This window comes from Erinaceus europaeus, chromosome 3 (genome assembly GCF_950295315.1).
Source record: "Erinaceus europaeus chromosome 3, mEriEur2.1, whole genome shotgun sequence".
Classification (NCBI taxonomy): domain Eukaryota; kingdom Metazoa; phylum Chordata; class Mammalia; order Eulipotyphla; family Erinaceidae; genus Erinaceus; species Erinaceus europaeus.
This window is the reverse complement of record NC_080164.1, coordinates 7,021,355-7,043,091: the sequence shown is the minus strand read 5'-3', so window position 1 is coordinate 7,043,091 and position 21,737 is coordinate 7,021,355. Positions and strand designations below refer to the sequence as shown.

The following is a 21,737-nucleotide window of genomic DNA, read 5'->3' as shown; positions in this document are numbered from 1 at the left end:
CAGGTCTCTGTGCTATGCACCCTACTCATTCCAAATAAGGCAACTTCCTGCCTCAGGACCTTTGTACCGACTGACCTCTGTCTATGCCCTAGATTCTATATCCCCAAGGCATGATCTGGTTTTGCTTCTTAAATTCCTTCAGCTTACTCAAATGCTTTCTTCCAAATGAGGTTTTCCTTAGGTACCTTAGCTAAAAACCCTCCCCTAGCTTACTTATTTCTTCTCCCTGTAATATACGTAGAGACCTTTGCTTCATTTTCTGTCATATCTGTGTTTCCCCATTTGATGGGAGATCTGTGAAGGCAGTGTTTATATTCTTAAACAGTACTGTATTAGTGCCTAGAACCTCATCTGACACACAGTAGATCCTGGGGTTTGGTTGTTTGTCTGTTTAAAGGGAGAGGGTGGGCAAGGGAGAGCGGGAGAGAGAGACAGACCAGAGGGAGAGAAACCAGAGGGAGAGAAACCATGGCCCTGGTGCTTCCTTCATACAGTGAGCCAGGGTCCAATCTGGACTGTGCACTCAGCAAGGCAGCACACTATGCACACAGTTTGTCCACTAGTCCCTCAGTAGGTTCTTTAAAAAGTAGTTAGTTGGGGGTCGGGCGGTGGCGCAGTGGGTTAAGCGCAAGTGGTGCAAAGTGCAGGGACCAGCGTAAGGATCCCAGTTCGAGCCCCAGGAACCCCACCTGCAGGGGAGTCGCTTCACATGCGGTGAAGCAGGTCTGCAAGTGTCTTTCTCTCCCACTCTGTCGTCCCCTCCTCTCTCCATTTCTCTCTGTCCTATCCAACAAGGAACAACATCAACAATGGCAATAATAATAACCACAACGAGGCTACAACAAGGGCAACCAAAGGGGGAAAAAATGGCCTCCAGGCGCGGTGGATTCATGGTGCAGGCACCAAGCCCAGCAATAACTCTGGAGGGGAAAAAAAAAAAAAAAAAGGAGTTAGTTGAAGGCGGCAGACAGTGGAGCTCCCAGATTAACGCATATAGTACTAAGTGCAAGGATCCGAGTTTAATTCCTCGGCTCTCCACCTGCAGGGCGATCACTTCACAAGCAGTTGGTCGGTCTCTCTCCCTCTCTCTCTCTCTCTGTCTGTCTCTCTCTCTGTCTGTCTGTCTCTCTCCCTCTCTCCCTCCCTCTCTCTCTCCCTCTCTCTCTCCCTCTCTCTCTCCCCCTCTCCCAATCCCCCCTCTCAATTTCTCTCTGTACTATCCAATAAAATGAAAAAAAAAAAAAAAAAAGGCTGCCAGGAGCAATAGACTCAGTGTTAGCACCGAGCCCCAGAGATAACTCTGGAGGCAAAAAAAAAAAAAAAAAAGCAATGAGTTAATTAAAATTTATCACATGGCTTGACTAGTGGCTGCTTCCATCCCATGAATATTATTACTAGGAGCAGTATTGTTAATACTAGTATTGGCATATAACCAGAGCACTGCTCAGCTCTGGTTTATGACCATGAGAGGATTGAACCTGGGACCTCTGGAGCCTCAGGCATGAAAATCGTTTTGCATAGCCATTATGCTATTTCCCTCACCCTTGCTTCCACGGCATATCAAATTTTTTAAAAGTCTACTGCCCATAAAATTACTGGACAAATGGAGGAAGGGAGAGAGCAAGAATCAAGTCACAGGTGTTTTGGAAACTGTAACCACCCCAGAATAAAAGTGTTGCCTTTTTTTTTTTTAATCAGCCACTGCAGAAGGGAGATAATGTTTTCCTCTGATTAAAAAGAAAAAAAAAAAATTCCCATCAAAGACAAGCTAGATAAGTTCTAACATGCACACACACAGAGTAAGTTATTGGATCAAGTTATATCATGAAACAAATAGGAAAGAATGGAAAAATTGGCATGTAGTGTAAAACCCATAAACACACCCAGGCAACAGAGGCAACGCAGTGTGATAAGATCATCACGCAGAGCCCCCTGGGGAAATGGGAAATGGGAAGAGACAAGACACAGATGCACGAGGAAAGGCAGGCACCAGAATCTCCACGTGGACACAGCTTGCCTTCATCTGCCATTGTGGAAAAAAAACAAAAAAGGATCAATTACCCCCCTTGCAGGCACTGCGGCTCACACATTCAAATCGCAAAGTGCATTTAGCGGCGAGGAGTCTGCAGCTGGCAAGGCTGTCTTCACAGACAGATAAGGTAACTCTCTTGGGGTGGGGTGGTGGCACCCCCAGCAGAGCTTACACATTACCCTGAGCAAGGGCCCGGGCTCATCACACTACACAGCCCAGATGTGTCTCTCCCATGGTTTGGATTTATATTACTGCCAGATGTGCTCAAATCAGCACATCTGGGGCTGCTTGGTGGTGCATTCCACTGAACGCACATGATGCAATGCACAAGGACCCGGGTTCAAGAACCCCATTCCCCACCTGCAGAAGGGAAGCTTTACAAGCAGTGAAGCAGGACTGCAGGTGCCTCCTAGTTTCTCCCTATCTCCCCTCCCATCTCGAATTCTGTCTCTAAAACAAATTAGTTTTTAAAAGTCAGCACATTTACATTTTTCTTCATTCTCTATCCCTGAGCCCCTCTCAATGTCCATCCCTTTCTGTGTCTTTCCTAACTCTAAGCACAGGGTACTTCTCCATCACTTTCTAGAGGAGACTTCTGATTGCCCTCCCTGCCCTAGGCCTTTCCACATTCCCTCCCTCATTCTTTTTTTTCTTTTTTCTATTTTATTTATTTATTTTCCCTTTTGTTGCCCTTGTTTTTTATTGTTGTTACAGCTATTGTTGTTGTGATTGATGTCAGCGTTGTTAGACAGGACAGAGAGAAATGGAAAAGAGGAGGGAAAGACAGAGAGGGGGAGGGAAAGACAGACACCTGCAGACCTGCTTCACCGCTTGTGATACAACTCCCCTGCAGGTGGGGAGCCAGAGGCTCGAACCAGGATCCTTCCGCCAGTCCTTGCGATTTGCACCACGTGCGCTTAACCCGCTGCGCTACCACCTGACTGCCCCCTCCCTCATTCTTTAGACCCAACTAAAGGTGCTTACTACCACGCAAGGGTTTAGGGTCTACTAGCGGTGCGTTTGGCCTTCAAGATAAACTCTGGATCTAGACTGCTTGAGTCTAAATCTTGGATTTACCTTGGGTGAGTCATTTCAGTTCTCTGACTCTGTTTGTAAGAAAGGAATTCTGGGCTAGCAGTTCAGTACCTAGAAAGATGCCTGCTTTGCCATGCTCACAACCCAGGTTCTATTCAGGCCACCACCACACTGGGGGCAGCGTTAGTGCTGTCTGAACACTCTCCTGCCTCTTTCTATCTGGGAGGTGGGCGAAATCAGCCTGGAGTGGTGAAGGCCAGGTAGCAGCATAAAAGGAAAGGCAGAGTGACAGCAGGAGGGAAATGAATGCTAACTATTGCATACCACATAGAACAGCTAAGGGAACTGAAAATACATAATGGTTATGCAAAGAGATTCTTGTGCCTGAGGCTCCAAAGTCCCAGGTTCAATCCCCCACACCACCATAAGCCAGAGCTGAGCAGTGCTCTGGTTAAAAAAAAAAATTATCTCATAAAAATATGACATCTGGGAGTCAGGTGGTAACGCAGCAGGTTAAGAGCAGGTGGCACAAAGCACAAGGACCAGAGTAAGGATCACAGTTCGAGGCCCCGGCTCCCCACCTGCAGGGGAGTCATTTCACAGGTGGTGAAGCAGGTCTGCAGGAGTCTATCTTTCTCTCCTCCTCTCTGTCTTCCCCTCCTCTCTCCATTTCTCTCTGTCCTATCCAACAATGACATCATCAACAACAACAATAACTACAGCAACAATAAAAAAAACAAGGGCAACAAAAGGGAAAATAAATAAATATTAAAAATAAATATATATATATGACAACAATGAGATACCACTTCACTCCTGCGAGAATGTCATACATCATAAAACGTAACAGCAGCAAATGCTAGAGAGCTTGTGGGGTCAAAGGAACCCTCCTACACTGCTGGTGGGAATGTAAATTGGTCCAACCTCTGTGGAGAACAGTCTGGAGAACTCTCAGAAGGCTAGAAATGGACCTACCCTATGACCCTGCAATTCCTCTCCTGGGGATAGATCCTAAGGAAACAAACACACCCATCCAAAAAGATCTGTGTACACATATGTTCTTAGCAGCACAATCTGTAATAGCCAAAACCTGGAAGCAACCCAGGTGTCCAACAACAGATGAGTGGCTGAGCAAGTTCTGGTATATATACACAATGGAATACTACTCAGCTATTAAAAACTGTGACTTCACCATTTTCAGCAGATCTTGGATGGACCTTGAAACAATCATGTTAGTGAAATAAGTCAGAAACAGAAGGATGAATATGGGATGATCTCACTCTCAGGCAGAAGTTAAAAAACAAGATCAGAAAAGAAAACACAAGTAGAACCTGAACTGGAATTGGCGTATTGCACCAAAGTAAAAGACTCTGGGGTGGGTAGGGGGGAGAATTCAGGTCCAAGAAGGATGACAGAGGACCTAGCGGGGGTTGTATTGTTATATGGAAAACTGGGAAATATTATGCATGTATAAGCTATTGTATTTACTGCCGAATGTAAAACATTAATTCCCCAATAAAGAAATTTTTTAAACAGTGGGAAAAAGAAAAAAAAAGAAATATATATGATCTCTATGCTTGCTATGCACTAAATTTTAGCTATTTATTATTATTATTATTCAATCATTGTCTTTCATCTTTCAGTTCTGGTGTGAAGTAATGCCACTGGCCATTTCCAATAGCTTATTAGGATACATTCATACAAGCAACAACACTATTTCTGACTCAACAAATCTGGTTCTTTTCATAAGTTACCTGAAACTCCCAAATCAAAGAGAAGTGTGAGGTAACCTTACCAGGAAATGGCAGAAAACAGGGTCAGACCCCTTTGGAAGAACCTGGAAGCAGATAAGGACCAAAAATTCCAGTCCAGAGAGTTTTATATTTTTTTACCTTCAAAAGTGGTGAAGCACTCCTGTAGGTCTATCACTCTATTTCCTCCTATTTCCTCTCACTTAAAATGTAAAATAGAAACAAAGCAAGACAGAGAACATCTAAATATTTTCAGATATCAAGGGGCGAGCCAAACCAGCTAGCTGGGAGACAGCTTCACTCTGGAGATGATGAGTGCCATCACCTCCTTCCACTTCTGAGTCTCCTCAGCTCTGGACACCCAGGGGGACGTCTCTAAACTCCAAGTCCAAACACGTCAGTACCCTCCACAAATCATCAAAGGCTCCCTAGGATCACTCTAGAGTCCAGAATCCCTCCTCACATGACAGTCAGGAACAGCTCCTGCCTGTCTCTCTGTCCTCAGAGCCCACCGTCCTGCCTCTTTCCCGTCAAATGAAGTTCCAGGCACAAAGAAGCAGGAGAGCTCACGCCCTCAGCTCACCTGCCTTGTCACGTGCATGACCCAGGTATGAGCCCAGGTGGGAGAAACTTTCATGCTGTGGTAGGTATCTTTCTCTTTCTCTCTCCCTCTGTCTCTCAGTCTCTTTCCATCTGAAAAGGTAGGTAGTAGAGAGCAGTAAAGGTCTGGCATTAACAGGGGGAAAAAAAAAAAACAGAAAGAAAACAGTAGTGTATTCTCCCTTCCACCCCCATGAGTGGTTCCGTCTGCTGCCTTCTTTTCCACCCAACTCCAGCTCTGTCTTTACAAATCATGTGGCTGGGTAGGTAGCACAGCAGATGAGCACAAGCACCGAGTTTGATCCCAAGCACCACACACACATGCCGGAAAGCAATGCTGGGGGTCTCTCTCTCTCTCTTCCTAATATAGAAGCCATGGATAAGAATCAGCTCGCAGTGCTTTAGGTATCTCCTCTGCCTATCTCTATCAAGGAAAAAGGAAGGAATGAAAAATAGAAAGATTAGATAGATAGATGATAGATAAGATAGATAGATAGATAGATAGATAGATAGATAGATAGATAGATAGATATAGATGGAAAACAGGCAAAAAAAGTAATCACCACTAGGATTAGGGGAGACTTCGTGCAGACACAGAGACCCACTGATAACCCTGGAGGCAAAAAAGGAAAGTAGGAAGGAAGGGGGGGGAAGCTAGTGGTTTCCAGAAGGAAAGGGGAAGAGGCAGGATGAAAGACAGAAACTAGACTTTCAGTGTGAGCATAACATCCTGATGTTGATTCGTCCTGTTCTATAGCCCTGAAACCAGTACAATGCTGGAAACCAATGTTATTTAGGAAAAAATAAAATCTTAACCTGAAATAATAAAACAAAAGTCAGTTCATGTATCACCTCTTCTAGGATACTTTCCTTTGTCACACACACACACACGCACACGCACACACTCCACTCTGTGCCCACACCATTTCTCAGCAACATCACAGATACATAGTGGAATCACTGCCTAGACACAGCCAGCCACTAGATGACAAGCAGAAGTGTGACTGAATGAATGTTCTGCTAAAGGATAAGAGAGTTTTCCTGCTCCAAATAGAGTGAAGTGTGTGTGTGTGTGTGTGTGTGTGTGTGTGTGTGTGTGTGTGTGTAAGGGGGAAGTGTCCCTTCATGTCACCCTGCCTGTCCTAGAGCTCCAGGATTCTGGGACGAGAATGCCTGAGCAGCAAACACTTTCTCTGGACCCAGTCAGAACCACGGACGTGCCAGCATGGCCTTCCCAAAAGGACAATGCTTAGTGCTGCTGGGAGAATCACAGTGCTTTTGTCAAGTCATAAATCCTCAGCATATTTACAACAAAGCTCTCAGAGAGCCAAGTGTCCTACTGCTGCGGTAATTTGCCAGAGTGACTATTTATGTCATGGGGTGAAGAAAAACAAAAGAAGTTTCACTTGACTTTTTGGAAAGATAAAACAAAATAAACCTGATGGCTAAGATAGCAAGTAATCCATTATCTCGAAGGTAGGAAATAAATGTCTGTATGATTCACCAACCACCACAGCCAGCTCCTGGAAGCCATCCTAGGAGAACTTTTTTTTTTAAGGTTTTGTCCAGAACTATCTGCGGTGATCAATTTCATACTTTTTCAACATGGGGGGGGGGAAATATATATATATATATATGTAAAATAATAAGCTCCCCAGGCAGTGAAAGTCAAAAATAAAAGTTTTCAATTTGACTTCTTAAAATTAACTCTCACACTGTTCTTTCATCCCATCTACCAGCTAAGTGCACCTACCTCATTCTGACCTCCCAAGAATGTCAGACAAGGAGGGAAGAGAAAGTGGGGCAGAGCTGGGAAGGAACACAGGAGATTCTCTGAGCACACCCTGAGATACTCACACAGCAAGAGGCCCCAGCCCAGGAGGTAGCTTCAGGACAGACAGTAAGGTGCAGGCTCCCCCCACCCCCAGATGCTGAAAGTACTCACTCCACAGGATATCAAAATGCACTTATAAAAAAAAGAAATTAAGTACCACCTCGGCATACTTCACTTTAGACTGTGTCCAGAGACTTCAGGTGTGGAATGACAACCTTTCAGCTTCATTATTATGACCTCTCCTTTCATAGTATTCTCTAATTCCATTTTAGGCAGTTCAGTTCCTAACAAAGTCCTAAAAACCTAGATATAGACCAGATCCCGTGAGATACAGCATATGTTCACATGTATCCAGAAACTAGGGCAAAATATACACCTGAAAGCAAAAGTACACAATAGTCTGCAGTGAGTACCTCCCCACACTTCATCTGCACTATTCCAGCCTTTAGGTCCATGATTGTTCAACAATTTGTTTGACTTTGTATGTTAACTCTCTTTTCAGCCACCAGGTTCCAGATGCCAGCATGATGCCTGATGCCGACCAGACTTCCCTGGACACACAACCCCACCAGTGTGTCCTGGAGCTCCGCTTCCCCAGAGCCCTGCCCTACTAGGGAGAGAAAGACAGGCTGGGATCAACCTGCCAACACCCATGTTCAGCGGGGAAGCAATTACGGAATCCAGACCTTCCACCTTCTGCATCCCACAATGACCCTGGGTCCATACTCCCAGAGGGATAAAGAATAGGAAAGCTGTCAGGGGAGGGGATGGGATATGGAGATCTGGTGGTGGGAATTGTGTGGAGTTGTACCCCTCTTGTCCTACGGTTTTGTTAATGTCTCATTTTTTAAATAAATTAAAAAATAAATAAATGCAAAAAAATTAAAAGTAAAAACACGTGTGAGGACCTGTGTTCAAGACCCTTGCTCCCACTTACAAGAGAGGAAGGTTCACCAAGTGTCTTTCCTTCTCTCTGTCCTCTCTGTCCTTCCCTCTCTGTCTTTTATCCACTATCAAAAAAAAAAATCATTTTTAATGGCCACCAGGAATGGTGGCGTTCTATAGGCACTGAGCCCCCACCACAAGTAGGACATGGATTTCCTTAACTGATCTCAACCCCATGTTCCATGAATTTTCCACTCAAGATCCTTTAGGCAGAGAAACTCAAAAATCGCTCCACACCAGACCCAATTATTCTGAAGAAGTTTGCAAATAATGTTAATGGAGGGGCAGTGGGGAAGACAGGGATTGTTACAGGTTACACAGAATGAAGAAAAAAAAATGGCACTTTCTTTTAAATAACTCACCTAGTACTTTTCCTGAACACAAAGATAATATTTTGTATCGATGATACTCACATTCAGATAACATTAGATGAAAAGTAGCTTTAAAAAAAGCATACAATGCAGCAAAAAAAAAAATGAACTTAACCGAGAATTTATACTGTAGCAATAATTCACCAAGTATAGTGTGGGGGGGGGCTTGAATTTCTAAGACCCTTCAGAAGATCTATATGGCCAAGAATATTTTCATAATCAACTAAGAAGTGATGCTCTTATTTCATTCTCATTCTCTGAAGCATCCAGTGAAGTTCTTCAGAGGACATATTGATGTATGAGATCTTTTTTTTTAAATATTTATTTATTTATTCCCTTTTTGTTGGCCTTGTTTTTTTTTTAATTGTTGTTATTGGTGTTATCATTATTGGATAGGACAGAGAGAAATGAAAAGAGATGGGGAAGACAGAGAGGGGAAGAGAAAGATAGACACCTACAGACCTACTTCACCACCTGTGAAGCGACTCCTCTGCAGATGGGGAGCCGAGGGCTCGAACCTAGATCCTTACTCTGGTCCTTGCGCTTTGCGCCATGTGCGCTTAACCCACTGCGCTACCGCCGGACTCCCTGATATGTGAGATCATTTTAGAGAAATAAAGGGGAAAACAAATTTTAGAATCCCACTGTCTTCAATCAACATGGCAATATATATAAAAATACTTAATCAAGACATAAAACCAATTTGTGCCATCCATGAGTTCACTCTGAAAATAGTCTTTTTTTTTTTTTTACAATACGGACCACTTATGTCAACATTTGAGACTGTCACTGTTATTATGTAAAATTAATCACTAAATGCTTTTAAACTTTCTTATCTCAATTTCTAATACAAGTATTAACAGATATAACCTGTACCCATAAATACTTTCGAAGTGTTATTGAGAATTCTTAAACATGCCAAGGCTCTACAATCAAAATATTTAGGAATACTATATTGAATGACATAAATCTCAATTTCTTCTTTTTTTTCTACTGGGGCTAAAAACATAACACATTTTTTGGCATCTTCACCATTCAAGGTGTACAGTTCGGCACTATTGTTCAATGGCATGACTATCCAGTGCCCTCACTACTCCTGTTTTTTTATTATTATTTATTATTGGATAGAGACCATGGAGAGGGAATGGGGAGAGAGAAATAAAGAGGCAGGAGAGACACCTGCAGCCCTGCTTCACCACTTGTGAAGCTTTCCCCCTGCAGGTGGGGACCAGGGGCTGGAGCTCAGGTCCTTGCGCACTGTAACACGTGTGCTTAACCAGGTGTGCCTTTGCCTGGCCCCGTCACTATTCATCTGCACAACTGCTCTCATCTGGTGAAACAGCAGCTCTGTCTCCAACACTGTTGTCATGTGTCATATATACCTCTGTCCAGGCAACTACACAGCCCACACTAACAAGTTCTCTGTTGGTTTGACTTTCTTCTTTAGTTCTTGATCTTTTTATTTTTTTTTAATTAATTACTTTACTTACTTTTTGCCATGAGGGTCTCTTGACTGCTTGATTCTACTCCTCCCAGAAAAGAAATTTTTCCCCTCCTTTCAATTTCAAATATAAAGGGGGGTGGGGGAGAAGGGACCCAGAGAGAGAGGACAGACAGCTTGACACTGCTCTACATTCACAGAGCTTCTCCTCTCATACAATATCAGGGTCCTTGCACATGGTAAAGTGCAAAGTGAGAGATCTTTCAGCCCCTTGTTGTTGACCTTACTGTTTGCTTGTTATTAAAAATAATAATAATGTAGGGGGCAGGCAGGCGGTAGCATAGAGGGCTAAGCACACATGGTGTCAAGCGCAAGGACGGAGTAAGGATCCCATTTCAAGCCCCTGGTTCCCCACCTGCAGGGAAGTTGCTTCACAAGTGGTGCAACAGGTCTGCAGGTGTCTTTCTCTCCCTCATCTTTCTTCCCCACCTCTTTCCATTTCTCTCTGTCCTACCCAACAACAACAACAATAACAAGGGCAACAAAAACTGAAAAACAAAAATGGCCTCCAGAAGTGGATTTGTAGTGCAGGCACCAAGCCCCAGAGACAACACATTACATTGTGCAAGGGATCCAGATTCAAGACCCTGGTCCCCACCTGCAGGGGGAAATCTTCACGAGTGGTGAGGCAGGGCTACAGGTGTCTTTCTGTCTCTCTCACTCTCTAGCTCCCCCATCCCATCTCAATTTCTCTCTGCTTCTATCCAATAATAAGTAAATAAAAAAATTTTTTTTTAAATAGAAAAAGTGGTCACCAGGAGCAGTGGATTTGTAGTGCAGGTACCAAGCCCCAGTGATAACCCCAGAGAAAAAAAGAGAGAGAGAGAGAAGGCAGGGGTAGATAGCATAATGGCCATGCAAAGAGACTCTCATGCCTGAAGCTCCAAAGTCTTAAATTCAATCCCCCACACCACCATAACCCAGAGCTAAGCAGTGCTCTGGTTAAAAAATAATAATAATAAAATAATAATAATAATACAGGACTGGAGAGATAGCATAATAGTTATGCAAAAAGATTCCAGGTTCATGGGAGTCAGGCAGTAGCGCAGCGGGTTAAGCACATGTGGCGCAAAGCGCAAGGACCTGCGTAAAGATCCCGGGTAAGGTCTCGGCTCCCCACCTGCAGGGGAGTCGTTTCACAGGCAGTGAAGCAGGTCTGCAGGTGTCTGTCTTTCTCTCCCTCTCTCTGTCTTCCACTCGTCTCTCCATTTCTCTCTGTCCTATCCAACAATGACAATATCAATAACAACAACAATAAAACAACAAGGGCAACAAAAGGGAATAAATAAATAAAAAGATCCCAGGTTCAATCCCCAGCACTACCATAAGCCAGAGTTGACTAATAATAATGATGATGACAAAAAATGCACAAGGGCCAGAGAAATAGTTCACTTGGATAGCGCACTACTCTGCCATGTGTATGACCCAAGTTCGAAACCTGGTCCCACCATATTGAAGGAAACGTCAGTAGTATGGTCTCTTTCAGATTCTGTCTCTAAAAGGAAAATAAGTACATAAATCTTTTTAGGACATAATACATGTTGGGCAGTAGTTAGATAGCATAATTGTTATGCAAAGAGAGTCTCATGACTCCAAAGTCCCAGGTTCAATCCCCTGCACCACCATCAGCCAGAGCTGAGCAGTGCTCTGGTAAAAAATATATATATAAATAAATTAAATTAAAATTAAAAAAGTAATACATGTTCAGCCTGCCAAGTATTAAAAAAAAAAAAAAAAAACCTTCCTGGAACCCTACCTCCCCAGAGCCCTATGCAACTAGGGAAAAACAGAAACAGGCTGGGGGGGTATGGATCCACCTGCCAAGACCCATGCCCAGTGGAGAAGCAATTATAGAAGCCACACCTCCCACCTTCTTCTCCCCATAAATAATTTTGGTCTGGGGGCCTGGTGGTGGAGCACCCAGTAAAATGTACATAGTACTAAGTGCTAGGACCAGGTTTGAGCTCCCCAGCTCCCCACTTGTGGGGGAGGGGGCACTTCATATGCAGTGAAGCAGGTCTGCGGGTGTCTAACTTTCTCCCTCCTTCTCTGTCTCCCCCTCCTCTCTCAGTTTCTCTCTCTCTCCTGTCCAATAAAATAAAAAATTTCCTTCAGTAGCAGTGAATTCGTAGTGCCTACACAGCCCCAGCAATAACTCTAAAGGCAAAATAAGGAAAGGAATAAAGAAAGAAATGAAGGAAGGAAGGAAGGAAGGAAGGAAGGAAGGAAGGAAGGAAGGAAGGATGAATTTTGGTCCATACTCCCAGAGGGGTAAAGAATAGGGAAGTTTCCAATGGAGGGGATGGAACCCAGAACTCAGGTGGTGGGAACTGTATGGAATTGGATCCCTGTCATCTGACAATCTTGTTCAACTTTATTAAATCACTAATAATTTTTTAAGTAGCACTTGATATTACTAGACGACAAAGAGCTGTGCTTGCCTTGACCGGCTCAGAGGGAAGGCTTCCAGAGGACTTGTACAGCCTCAGCACTGGATATCCCGTACCCCCGCACACCCTGTCGGATCTGTGATTTAAGGTGCAAAGATGTACCTTCTTACACTTTGTGAAAAGTGACTGGCAGAGGTGGATGGACAGACAGACAATTCGTAAATCTATATACTGGCACATAAGGGCACTTCTCATTTTCTCTTTTTTTCCATAAAATACAAGCTTCGTCAGAGAAGCTCAACCCTGAAATGGACTCAAGGCAAAGTCTTGGTCACACAATGTCTCAGTCCCAAGGGAAAGGTCTTATTTCAGTGGCCTCATGAGGACATCCCACTTAGAAAAATGAACCTTGAGTCCTCACAAGAAAGGCCCTGCCTGTAAGATGTGATTTATTGATCTCCCAGACAAGCCTGCTAAAATATTCTTGCCAGAACCCAGGCATCTCCCTCTCACTCCATGCCTACAAACCACAGTCAGTAACCACGAGATTCTCCCATCTCTTTAGTCAATCAGATCCTTTACTTTAAGTAAATCACAGTGAATGCTTCTATATCCACACTGGCAGGTCTAGAAGGGCTTAGGAAAGCAGCCCGTTCCGTGGCAGAAGGACACACATGAGCACGTGGAATCCCTCAAACTGCATCTAGAGACTCTTTTATGTCCACACACTAATGGCTTGACAGGATTTACGTCAGCATTCCTGCAGGAAGTCTACAAGTGACAGCAACTGCCTTCACTGATTTTCAGAGGGATCTTCCAGTTCAGGCTCCTATTATCACTTTTTTTTTCTTGAGGCCACTTTTCCCCATTTTTGTTGCCCTTGTTGTTGCCGTTATTGTTATTGTTGCCATTAATGTTGCTGTTGTTGGAGGATAGGACAGAAATTGAGAGAGGAGGGGAAGACAGAGAGGGGAAGAGAAAGATAGACACCTGCAGACCTGCTTCACTGCCTGTGAAGCGACCCCCCCCCAACCAGGATCCTTAACACTGGTCCTTGCACTTGGCGCCATGTGCCCTTAACCCGCTGTGCTACAGCCTGGCCCCCTCCTATTATCACTCTTATTCCCTACAACTATAAATGGCTACTCTATGGTGTTCAAGGTCTCACCAGGCTCGCTCTGGCTCTGTGACAATCATTAATGGCCTCTAGGCCAGGATTCCACGAATGGCAGACTGCAGATGACAGCCCAGATGTCGCTCTCTTGCACCTTTTTACAAGAGCTCTTTCACAGGTCAACTGTGGCAGAAAGTTGGTTTATAGCTACACTCTTGGCTCTCCACAGTCCCCACCCCAGATACCCTGAAGGGGGATAGCATCCCGCCCCCATCCTCACCACTGGTGTCTCCATACTTCACCCAAATCATCTTTTAGAAAGTAGAAATGAAGGGGGCTGGGTCGTGGTGCACCTGGTTGAGCTTACATGTTACAATGCACAAGGACCCAGGTTCGAGCCCCCAGTCCCCACCTGCAAGGGGAAAGCTTTGCCAGTGGTGAAGCAGAGCTGCAGGTGTCTCACTATCTCTCTCCTTTCCTGTCACCCCCTTCCCTCTTGATTTCTGGCTGTCTCTATCTAATAAATAAATAAAGATTAAAAAATATGAAAAAAAAAGAAAGTATAAATTATCTCAGAGCAAATGCTCAGAATCTTGCCATAAATGTTCCCATATGTCCACTCATGGTTCTCCTAATTCAATGTACAAAAGTGATCCAAAGAGTCAGACATGCTGCTGAAAAAGAATATCCACAGAAATATTACCTATCTTTTTAAATAGCAAAATTGCCAGCCTCTAAAAAGCCAAAAAAGAAGGACAAGTGATATGTTCAAATGCACCCAGCAGTTGGAGACAAAGCCAGAGTATGGATTCAAATTCCTCATCTTCTGGGAAAGCTCCTATAGAAATGGCTACTGCTGACTTATTCTCAGCCCAGGTGATCTTCTAGGTAAATACACAGCCCAAACCACTGCCTTCTTCCCATTTCTTCGCCCAGGCAAGTTCATCAAGTTCATCCCATTCATCTGGGGGCTTTAATAAGCTCACTGAAATCAGCTGTAGTCAACACTAATGGTTTATAACATAAGTGGCTAAAAGCAGGTGTTGGGACCTTCATCATTCAACACTTTACGGAATCACAAACAACTCTTTAAGGACTGATTTACTTCAAGCAAACCATGATGGAAGGTTCTGCAGAATTCCAAAGAGAAGCAGACGCCATTGCCGACGCCATTGCCCACAAAGACAAATCCACAACCCGGGCTAGGAACAGAGGAGAGCTGAGCAGGAAGAGTGTGTTTTCCTAAGGAGTAAGTGCGTGCCTGTGTTGCAAAGTCTCCAAAGGTGATTTAGAGGACTGACAAAGGAATGGAAATTCTTCTAAATCAGCTTCTAGATTTGATTACAGATTCAAAACATTGTTATTGTGTTCAACAACATAACTGGAATTTGTCCCCACCCTCCGTCACACATACCAGCCCCCTGAAAGCAAAAATTAAATAGCAGCAGCAAAGAATACGTCCCCTCCCCACCAAGCACCCTGGATAGCCAGGGCCAGGAACCAAAAGTCAGCTCCACTAACATCTCCCTGATACCAAAAGCAGACAGGGACATGGACAACAGCAGCAAACAGCAGTAGCTCTGATGAACGTAGATGCTAGAACACCAAACCAAATTCTAGCCAACCGGATGCAGCAGTATATTAAACAGATAGTACATCCTAACCAAGTGGGGTTTATCCCAGAGATGCAAGGCTGGTTCCATATATGTTAATCAGCCAATGTGATTCACCACGTTAATAAAAGCAAAACCAAAAGCCACATGATTGTCTCAACAGATGCAAAGAAAATCTTTAACAAAATTTCCCAACATGCTCTCATGATCAAAACACGACAAAAAATGGGAGTAGATGGGAAATGCCCTAGCCTAGCAAAGGCCAGTTTCAGCAAACCTATAGGCAACATCTTAATGGTGAGAAGCTGGAAGCATTTCCTCTTCAGAAAAGATACTCAACTGGGCTGCCCACTATCACTGTTACTATTCAACATAGTGTTAGAAGTTCTTGCCATAGCAATCAGGCAGGAGCAAGGAATTAAAGGGATACAGATTGGAAGAGAAGAAGCCAAACCTACACTTAGGTTTCATATCATCTACAGATCACTATCTGTAGATGATATGAAAGTATACATACGGAAATAAACGCTAAAGAATCAAGGCCGCACCTGGTTGAACGCACATGTTACAATGCACAAGGACCCAGGTTCGAGCCCCCGGTCCCCACTTGCAGGGGGAAAACTTTGCAAGTGGCGAAGCAGGTCTGCAGGTGTCTTTCTCTTTCCCTCTCTATCACTCCCTTCCCTCTTGATTTCTGACTGTCTGTATCCTATAAATAAATAGAGATAATAATAAATTTTAAAAAAATAAAACACTAAAGAATCCAGCAGGAAGCTCCTGGAAATTATCAGGCAATATAATAAGGTGTCCAGCTACAAAATTAATAAACAGAAGTTGGTGACATTCCTTTACGGAAACTCTAAGCCAAAAGTCAGCTTCAGAATGAAACTCATACTCAGCCATCTCCCAGGAACCTTACAATAGTCTGTCCTCGTTTAAGGCAGGAAGACAGTAACCGTGCTATCATAAGGCCCATGTTAATGGCCAAGTTCAAGATTCACTTGCTTGATTTTCTTCAATTCCAACATAAGCTTCCTAACCTCCACTCTGCCTTTCAGCTATCACGTTCAGTTATCGTGAGAACTGAAATGAGGCCGCCTTTTGCCCATTTTTTTTTTTTGTTTCCAAGCTACAGTAAGCTATACAAATGTGACACAGTCATTGCGATGTTTATGAGAAATCAGACACTTAGTAGCTTCTATCATCTTGTCGCACACTCATCCTCATCAGTCTCCAAAGTCGCTGTAAATTGGAGACTGGGGAACGCGAATTAGATCCTGCCTGCTGGCAGCTGCAATACCCATAACACCCACATAGGGAATTCTTCTAGGAGGGTTACTGGTTGATGTTGTTGATGAATTTGACTCCGAATACAGTCCCCTATGCTTTTTCTGGGTTTCTTATTGATAATAAACACACTTTCTGAAAATAGCCATGATGTTTACCCAGCCTATGATCCTTTTTCATCTGTCTTCCTTTTTCCCACATAGCTGGGCAGAATTCCATTCAAAAGAAGATTATTCTGGCAAAAGCAAAAAGAACATTTTTCTACTGCAGTCTTTAAGACTCCTTTTAAGGACGGACTGGGGGCCCAAAAAGTCACTTGGTGATAGAAGGCTACCCCTATGCACCCTTAGCCTGTCTAAGCCCTAAAAAATGTGGGAATTAGTGTGTTGAGACTGTTGGAACAGTAGAAGCAAACAAGAATTTAGTCTCATGGTGGATTTTCAGGCAAATTTCATGGACAGCATCCCAACCTGGCGCAAGTTACTCGGCTCTCTTCCCTCATTTCAAGACTGGGGAGAGAGCATAGTGGCTACACAGAAAGACCTTTGAACTTGAGGTCAGCAAGTTCAATACCCAGCACCACCAGAGGGGTGGTGCTAGAGTTTAGTAGTGCTCTGACAGAAAAATTAAAAAGGGGGGGGGGGGTAGGAGGGTGGAGGGGTAGGCAACATTTGGCAGACACAGAGTACATGGCCTGCATGTATAAAGCTATGATTTCAGTCCCCAACAGCACATGGGGGAGGGGTGGCGAGAGCTCTGACTTAATTCTCTCTCACATGCACTTTCCCTCGTAAAGCAAATAAATGAACTTTAAAAGGGGGGGGGGGGTACTAGTACTCTTAAGATTGGCATCTGGGAGAGTCAGGCGGTAGCGCAGTAGGTTAAGCGCATGTGGTACGAAGCACAAAGACCAGCGTAAGGATCCTGGTTCGAGCCCCAGCTCCCCACCTGCAGGGGAGTCGCTTCACAGGCAGTGAAGCAGGTCTGTAGGTGTGTATCTTTCTCCCTCCCTCTCTGTCTCCCCTCCTCTCTCGATTTCTCTGTCCTATCCAACAACAAAAACAATAATAACCACAACAATGATAGAACAACAAGGGCAAAAAGGAAAAAATGGTTTCTAGGAGTAGTGGATTCATGGTGCAGGCACCGATCCCCAGCAATAACCCTGGAGTCAAAAAAAAAAAAAAATTGGCATCTGGATGACAGTTTCCATATCAAGGGCTTTAGCACAGTACCTAGGACAGGGTCCCAACTCACCCACTGCGCTTCATGTTCAAGAGGCAAAATGTAGTAGCCATCAGGGCTGAAGCCTGATCCCCAAGCCTAGTCTGCTATGACAAGAGATTCCTCGGGAGTCTGTCACACACAAGAAGCACTCTGGAGCATACATCTTCCCCAACACCCACAAGCAGAGGCGAATAAGCACACCCGCCTGCCTTCAGCCTCTGTGCCAATGAGACCTCAGAGTCAGCCTGTCCTGCTGACCTCCAATGTGCTTAGGAACACACCTGCAGGGGCTCCCCACAGGCACACAGGCTGGAGAAAGAGAAGCTCATTCTTCTTCGTGGGGTGGTCCTGGAGATTAAATGAGATACAGCCTGGGAAAGTGCCCAGAATAGTAGTTGACAGACCATATGCAGTCAATATTGTCTATTTTTCATAAATACATAAATAAAGGGCTGGCCAATGAGTGCACTGCTTTACCCAGGTGTGAGCTGGGTCCCCACTACATTGAAGGAAGCTACAGTGCAGGGGTCTTTCTCACTGTCTCTGTCTTCTGTCTCTATCGAGAAAAAACAATATTAAAAATAAAGAAATAAATCTTTTCAAAATGGGAGAGGTAGAAAGATAGCTTACCTGGAGCTAGCTTAGCCATGGCAGGTAACTCAGCTTAAGCCTGACCCCAAATCAGTGCATTGGGGAAAGGTGGGTGCTGTGGTATCTTTCCTTCTCTCTATTTCTATCTATTTTTCAAGATAAAGAGAGGGGCCGCTAGTGGCACATCTGGATGAGTGTGCACACTACAATGCATAAGGACCCACGTTCATGCCCCTGAGCCCCACCTGCAGGGGAAAGCCTAGTAAGTGATCAACAGGGCTGCAGGTATCTTTCTGTCTCTTTCCCTCCCTATCTCCCCTCCCCATTTCTCTCTGTTCCTATCCAATAATAAGTAAATAAAAATATTAAAAGAGAAGGAAAGAAGGAAAAGAACAGCACAGAGCAGTGAAACCCCAGCAAGGAGGAAAAAAAAAAGAAAGAAAAAGCAAGAGATGAAGGAAAACCCTGCTGGGTCTGCTCTCTGAGAGCTGACAAACATTCCAGCCCCCAGGGGCAGCCTGGGATCTCTGGAAGAACAGAAGGAGGCAGAGTCTGTGAGGGATTGCAGAAAAGAGCGGAATTCACTGGAGACAGAGGAGGTGTCTGGATTTCCCCCTCTCCCCCTTAAACAAAATAAAGAAGATAGATGAGGAGAAAAGAATCTACTTAGCTGGTGCTCAACTGATAACCCCAAGCTTCAGAATACTGAATCTCGAATACCTCAATATTGCCAAACAAAATTAATACAAATTCCAGCCTTCCCATTTGTCCTTAGATATTTGACCAGCTGAAGCTTATTAGCTTTGCTGCATTCACTTAAAGCTTTGATTTTGTTCTGCTTTGCTTCTTAGTGGTTTTACTAGTGGTTTACAAGGTTATAACAGTATAACTGCTCATCACACCCACCACACAGTTCTGTGCCCCTACCCTACCCGCACAGATAACCGCCACTAAAGACTTCCTACAGGCTGGCTTTTCAGATAGCAACGGTTCCAACACAAGACTGAAATAGCCCAGGTACCGACCAGTGCCTCAGACAAGTCACAACAAGCTTTGTTTCAATTCCAAGTTAAGTACTTCGGTATCACCTTCTCCACCCTGCCCCAACCTTGGCAACTCTTAGTTCTGAAATGACAAATGTAATGTTAGAACAGGAGAAGGAAAGACACTGGAAAGAACAAAAGAAAGCACGAAAGCAAGAAAGCAAGAAAGCAAGAAAGCAAGAAAGAAAGAAAGAAAGAAACGAAGGAAGAGAAACACAGCCCTTGCCTAGGAGCAGAAACTTCATCCTGCCCGGCCCAAGGCCTGCAAGTGGGATGGGAGGGCTGGTTATAAACACAGACTCAAGGACTCCATGTCCTCCGGAAGTTTACAAACCAGGTGTCTCACCAAGTCCAAGCACTCTGCTGGGACACCCTAGCAAAGCCCAAGCCCCTGTGGGAAGGAGAGGCCCTGGGACAGCAGCCTCTAGCCTGTGGCAGGTGCTCAGGAAAAGGCCAGCTACGCGAAGACCTGGGCAGGTGTTTGCAAGTAGCCTGAGGGGAGGGAGACAGGCAAGAAGTGCTTGGCATTTCTAAACGAATGGCTATGCAAATCCTTTAAGCAAATTCAAGAAAAGGCATGGCCAAGATTTCTGATCTGGTTTTTTCCCTCGCCTGCTCCACGCTTAAAACACAGAGATCAGGTCTGACCACAAATTCCCCCTCCCATCACAGAGAAGGCAGCCTCCCCCCGCCCTTTCACCTCCACCCCTGCACGTCCTACCCGGGTCTGCGGGGCTTTGGGCAGGTCTTTTGCTCTCCTCCAACCCCAGCCTGGGCCGAATCAGACTCCTGGCTCTGTCTTTCAAGGGATGAACAGACTGTGGGGGGTGGAGGGAGCCCCGCAATGCGAAAGGCTCACTGCGGTCAGTGCGGGCAGGTCGGGCTCTCTCCAGACCGCTCCGCCTCCCGAGTCCCGTGGCCCTGGGCAGCGCCAGGGTAGGGGGTCGGTTCCCCTCACGGGACACCCACTGCCAGCACCGCCAGGGACCCTCAGGCCGCGGGAGGCGGAAGACCGCCAGCCCCGCGCCGCCCGCCCAGCACCGGCACCCGCAGACCCCAGCCCCGCGCTGCAACAGGACGCGGCCAGGAGCGCTCGCACCCGCTGGGGGCACGGGCTTGGGGGGCGGAGAGGGCGGCAAGAAGCGCGGGCATTCCCCCAGGCCAGCGCCTCCTTTCGGGGAAGAGCGGGAACTGCTCCCCAGCCATGGAGACGCCCCGGGGTGCCCGCCCCCCACCCCAGCGCCAAGTGCCAGCCGCCTCCCGGGCTCGGCCCGCGCGCCTGCACCCCAACACCTCCTCGTCCAGACCAGCACTGCACCCCTGCAGCCCCCCGTCCAGCCCAGCAGTCCCTTATCCAGCCCGGCACCCCAGCAGCTCCCAGTCCAGCCAGCTCTGCACCCCAGCACTCTCCGCCCAGTCCAGCCCAGCACCCCCAAGTCCAGCTCTGCACCCCTGCACTCTCCGCCCAGCCCAGCACCCCCAAGTCCAGCTCGGCACCCCTGCACTCTCCGCCCAGTCCAGCCCAGCACGCTAGCACCCACTCGTCAGCCATGCGCCCCAACAACCCCCGCCCCCATCCAGCCCACCGCCAGAGCGGACCCCAGACCCTCCCCACCCCCAAGCAGCGTGCGGGGGGGCGCAGACGCCGCTTCGGCGCAACAGGCGGGTGCTAGAGCGCCGGCCACCGCGGCTCTTCCGCCCAAAGGCTGGAGAGCGGCTGGGGGAGCCGGGAGTCCGGCAGGAGGCAGAGTCCCCCGGCTCCTTCCTCGGGAGCGTGCACGGGGCCCTGGATCACCCGGGAGGACCCGGCGGGAAAAGTGCGGGGTCGCGCGGGGGGGTACCTGCAGGGGTGTGGGGTCTGGCACCCGCCCGCCGCGCAGCACAGCCAGGCCGCCCCGCCCGCCAGCCGCGCCGGCGGCCACAGAGCCGGGCCCGCGGGCTCCGTCGGGCGGGCGGGGCGGGACCCGGCGCGGGGAGCCGCGGGTGGGCGGGAGGGCGGAGCCAGACACCTGGGCGCAGGCCGATTGGTCCCCGCCCCGCACTCCGCCTAGCGCGGCCCCGCAGCCCAGGCGCCTCCAGCCCAGGGGAGCGGCGCCCCGCCGGCTGTCTGTCCCCAGGCTCCAGCCGCGCTCCGAGTGAGTGCATGCACCCACCCACCGAGAAGCAAGGCACCCCAAGTGCAGAGTCACCCCGGGAGCAGGAGCGCCCTCGGGTGCAAACCCCCACCACCACCACCACCACGAGTACCAACCAGGCTCAGGCCACCAACCGCGTCTCCAAAGTCTTGAGACTCGGGCGACGAGTCTGCAGTGTGCTGGGATTTTTTGCTAAGGAAGTCGCGAGGCCCCCCAACTTGTTTGCAAACAAAGTGCGGAAGGCGACACCCACCTACCCCCCCACCCG

General features: G+C 46.6%; 1 protein-coding gene across 5 annotated transcripts in view; it reads right to left on the bottom strand.

Annotated features, from left to right (window-relative positions):
• The window catches only part of KCNS3 (potassium voltage-gated channel modifier subfamily S member 3), a 267,088-nt gene that overhangs the window by 245,151 nt on the left and 200 nt on the right, over positions 1-21,737 (bottom strand). Inside the window, exons 1-2 of one of the 5 annotated variants that reach the window (XM_060186590.1) lie at positions 21,176-21,265; positions 5,402-5,511 (exon numbers count right to left, since the gene is read on the bottom strand). The exons of 1 other annotated variant lie outside the window; for it this stretch is intronic. The gene's annotated coding sequence lies outside the window, so the exon portion shown is untranslated. Of the gene's footprint in view, positions 1-5,401; positions 5,512-20,055; positions 20,510-21,175; positions 21,297-21,737 lie in introns of those variants that run through there. 3 more of the 5 variants (XR_009548863.1, XM_060186589.1, XM_060186588.1) reach the window with 3 other exon arrangements.